Consider the following 5405-nt stretch of genomic DNA (forward strand, 5'->3'; position numbering starts at 1 on the left):
GTTAGTATGGCTCAAAACACCCTCTCTCAATATACTGTAACTATCTCTTTTTTAGCTTCGTGATCTTTTGCTTATAATGTTGTAATATTTGCTAGTTTTCCTCTATGCCTTCCATTCAGTTAATTCTTAATAAATTTTCCTCACAGCAGGTGCTACAGTGATCTTTCCCAAAACAGAATTTATTCACATCATGTTCTACTTAAAATTCTTTAATGTTCTTGTAGAGCATTTGGAATAAAATAAAAACTTCTCCAATTTATCTGAAAAACCACTCACAATTTAAACATTTTCTTCTCATCTTTAGACATTCTTCAAACCACACATTTTTTTAACATACTTAAATGCATTTAATTCCTGGAAATAGTCATGTTGTCTGTCACATCAGGCCATTCACACCTGCTTATCCCTTCTACCTAGGTTATAGCCTTTCCATTATTCGTCCCTGTATTTTTTCCCTTTTCTGAATGCTACCTACTTATCCTACCTAACTTCTAGTTATCATTCTTGACTCAGCTCAGATATAACTTCCTCTGAAGAGTCATCTTTGAACTCTTTGGTCTTCCTATACCCAGGGAATCATAAATATTCTTCTATTACAGTATTTATAACATGCCATGTTAATAAAACTAAATAGATATAAATTCATTTTTCTTTTCCTCCATCAGACTATGAATCCTTTTAAGTCAGAGATTATATCATGCTTACCTTTGCATCAATAAGCATCTAACATAGAACATAGAACATGGTGTTCAGTAAATTACTGATGATTGTTACAGAAAGAAAATGCATCTAAATTTCATTATTCCAAGAGCTGTGGGGCATAGAGCAAAATAAATTGAGCCCCCCACCCCTTCTCAACATATTATTTAGGTGATATTTGTTTGAAAGAAATTTCTAAAACAGTAAAATGAAACTTGTAGTGTGTGCAGAAATACAGTCATGATTTGACAGTGAGTAATTAAGTAGATTAATAGTATGTATATAAGCTTCCGGTCATTTTGAACATCTACTGGTGGAGCTAACCTAATCTTACATGCACTTATCATTTTACAGTTCAATTTCCAGTATAGAATGGTAGTAAATACTGTGAGAGCCTTGAGGATCGCTGTCAGAATACATTGTCCTTCAATTAACTCTGAAACTTATTTTTTTCTAATTAAATCTAGCACCTATGCATTTGTAATGTGTGAGAAAGCAAGCACTTGATTCTGATCACAAGGTCCTAACATATCTAATAAGAACTGGCTTTAGATCATGCACTTTCAAGTCAAACAAAAGGGTTTGCATATGAGAATACTGATAACAATGTGACTGAGAAGGAAAAAGGCAGCAAAGATTGTGTGATTTTTATCAGTGTGTTCCTCTTTCCGTGGTAAAATATCCCAGGTGACTCCCTTTCCTTAATCTTTACAGAAGACTAGAACCATTTTTTTTTTCAGAGACCGGAAGGAAATGTTGATTGCAAGGCCAAGAAGTCGAATTTTGCTAAGTCATGAAAGTACTCAATAATGAGATCATATTGCCAAGTAAGTGCTTCATAAATGTTTTAGGTCTGATACAAAGAAACAAAAGCTTTCAAACTTTATTATATATTTCTGACACTTCTTTCCCAGAATGATCATGCCTATGACCAGGCTTAACTGCTTAATGTCATTCATTTAATGTAGTGGTATCTGTATATTATCTTGAATTAAATACAAGTGTTTCACAAGTATAGTAAAAACTGTATTGGTAATAGTAGTACATATATATTAGGTTAATTCTACAGTAGTCGTCTTAGCAACAAATCAGTTTTCTTTATAACTGATAGTTTCAACTTGTGTGTGCTAGGCTCTATAAATGTAAGTTAAAGTTTCTACCCCAAGAAATCTTAAACAGTGAAAATTTGACAACTGAAAAATTGTTTGCTTTACTTGTAAAACATTGACCCTAAGAGTAGTGCATATACAGGGGTGGACAAAAGTAGGATTATAGTTGTGAGTGCATGAAACACTGTTTATTCTTGTATTATTATTTATTAAATATTGTGTTATCTTCAATAGGAACAACTGTAAACCTACTTTTGCCCATTCCTGTATTTTAAACTCATACTTTGTACTAGGTTCCCTTTAGTCTATTTATATATTTGATTTCAATTAAATTTTAAATCACTATTTTACACACATTTGTTAAATAAGAAGATTAAGGATAATCTCTGTTATTAACCTAAAAACTGTTCACCTCCCATTTTTAAGTTAATTTGTAAAAATTTTTAGAGCTTTGTTAAGATTCATTTGACATGCCATTTAACCATTCACTCATTTAAAGTGTTAAATTAAGTGTTTTTAACATATTCATTGAACTATACAACTATCATCACAATCAATTTTAGAACAGTTTCATCATTCCAAAAGAAACCCATATCCATTAGTAATCATTCTCCATCCTCTTTTTCTCTTTACCAGACCTCGAGAACCATAAATCTACTTTGTATCTCCATGAATTTGTCTATCTGGACATGTCATATAAATGGCACTTTATAGAGATGAATAAAGCCATTTTGTCCTATCTCTGTCCCTTTCCATTCAAGTTGGTATTATTTCTGCTAATACAATATTCTCAAAAACCTTGTGGCTCATCTGTGTATGTAATGGTGTTCCTTGCCATTAGACAAGTGGGCCTCCCACAGAACTTTTCAGAACAATTCCATTTTTATTTGTGATTTGTGCCATGATGGTTAATTAGATATAAGATTTACAAACTTAATCTATTCAAGCAAAAGATTTCCTGTAAAACCCTTGGCCTTCTATCCTAAGCATGTTTTCTCAACAGAAAATTTTCTAATTTTAGTGTCTGTTGCCATCTGCACAGGCTAAGAAACTTCCAAATCATCAGTTTTCATTCTTTACAGTTTAACAGTTCTTTCCTCAAATTCTTTCTTTCCTCTCACATTTTGGTAGAAGAATAAAAAAGAAACCAGGTTGTAACTTCAGCACAAAGCTTGAAAATCTCTTCAGCTAAATATTCATATTCATTGCTTACAAGTTCTAGCTTCTGCTCAATAGCAGAACACAATTTATACAAAATTTTCACTGTTTATAACAAGAACTAACGCTTTCTCCACTTTCCAATAACATCTTTCTGAGTTATCATTAGTAGTGCCTTTAATGTTTATAGTTCTACTAATATTTGTTTATGATAATATATATATTCTGTATGATGATATGACTTTACATACCATGCTCCTCACTTTTTTATGAGCCCTCACCAGTAATGCCTTAATGTCCATATTTTTACCAACAACCATCTCAGGTGAATCTGGGCTTCTATCATACTTCTCAAAATCCATTCAGCCTCTATCCATTATCTAATTCCCAAGACTCTCATATTTTTAGGTATTTGTATGATACTTTTAGCTATTAATAGATAAATATCTCTATTTATTTCTGAGGTCTACTGTAATAAATTACAGCAAATTGGGAGGATTAAAACAACCAGCTCTAGAAGCCTTAAGTCTGAAATCAAGGTGTTGGCAGGGTATATACCCTCCAAGGGCTCTAGGGGAGAATCCTTCATTACCTCTTCCAGCTTCTAATGGCTCCAGGCATTCCTTGGCTTGTGGGTGTATAAACTGCAATCTCTGCTTGCACCTTCACATGCTTTCTGTTACTTTTCCCAGTTTCTCTCAGAGTATCTCTTATAATGATGCTTGCCATTGACTTTAGCCAGGTTGATCTCATTTCATAACCCTTAAATTAATTAAATTTGAAAACTTTTTTTTTTTTTCAAATAAGATCACATTTATAAGTCCTGGGAACTAGCTTCTAGAGATATCATTTTGAGGGGGGAATCATTTGTGTTACTATATCAGCTATTCTATGTGAAGACTTATTACAAGTGTCCTATTTTATCTTCACAAAGGGCACATATGTTCAGCTCTTTCCCAGCAGGTATTTCTTTTTTATTAAATATAAGGTTATCTGTATATTGCATTGTGTGCCTATCACCAAAAGTCAAACTTCTTCCACCACCATATATTTGATCCCCTCTACTACCACACAATACCCCTTCTCTCTGGTAACCACCATACTGTTGTCTGTCTATGAGTTTTTGCTTGTTTGTTTTTCTTGTTTGTTCATTTTTTGCTTTTAGTTTTATAGCCCACATATGAGTGAGATCATATAGTTCTTGACTTTTTCTCTCTGAGTTATTTCACTTTGCATGATATTCTCAAGATCCATCCATATTGTTGCAAATGGCAGTATTTCATCTTTTCTTATGGTTGGGTAACATTCCATTATATATATGTACCACATATTTTTTTTATCTAATTCTCCATGAAAAGACACTTTGACTGCTTCCATGTCTTGGCCACCATGAATAATGCCGCAATGAACATTGAGATGCATATATCTTTGTGAATAAATGTTTTCAAATTATTTGAATAGATACCCAGAACAGGAATTGCTGGGTCATATGCTAACTCTACATTTAAATTTTTGAGTAGCTTCTATTCTGTTTTCCATAGTGGCTGTACCAGTTTACATTCCCACCAGCTGTGAATGAGTGTTCCTTTTTCTCTACAACCTCTCCAACACATGTTATGACCTGTTTAGCTGGTATTAGCCATTCTAAAAGATGTGAAGAGTTATTTCTTTGTAGTTTTGATTTGCATTTATCTAATAGCTAGTGAAATTGAGCAACTTTTCATATATCATCTGTCTATTTGTATGTCTTCTTGGAGAAATGTCTGATATTTGAATTGGATTGTGTGTTTCTTTAGTGTTGAGTTGAATGAGTTCTTTATGTATTTTGGATATTAAACCCTTTGCTGTTGTTGGCAAATATCTTCTCCTATTTGGTTGGTTCCCTTTCTCTTTTGTTGGCAGTTTCTGTTGATATGCAGAAGCTTCTTAGTTTGATATAGTCCCCTTCATTTATTTTTGTTTTTACTTCCCTTGCCTTTAGGGACAAATTCATGAACAATTCCCTATGACCAAAGTCCATAACTTTAGTACCTAGGTTTTCTTCTATGTAATTTATGCTTCAGGTTTGTTTCTAGGTCTTTGATCAATTTTGAGTTAACTTTTTTTTTTTTTTAATATATCTTTATTGATTTCAGAGAGAGGAAAGGAGGGGGAGAGAGATAGATAAAAACATCAATGATGAGAGACTCATTGATCAGCTGTAGCCTGCAACTGGGCATGTGCCCTGACCTGGAATCGAACCCCAATCGCCTGGATCCTAGGTCAGCGCTCAACCACTGAGCCACGCCCGGCCGGGCTTGAGTTAACTTTTGTACATGGGGACAAACTGTAATCTTGTTTCATTCTTTTGCAAGTGGCTTTCCAATTTTCCCTGCACCATTCATTGAAGGGTCTTTTTTTCTTCACTGACTGTTTTGGATCTTTTCACAAAAATTATTT

The sequence above is a fragment of the Miniopterus natalensis genome, chromosome X (assembly GCF_054644295.1).
Source record: "Miniopterus natalensis isolate mMinNat1 chromosome X, mMinNat1.hap1, whole genome shotgun sequence".
Lineage (NCBI taxonomy): Eukaryota > Metazoa > Chordata > Mammalia > Chiroptera > Miniopteridae > Miniopterus > Miniopterus natalensis.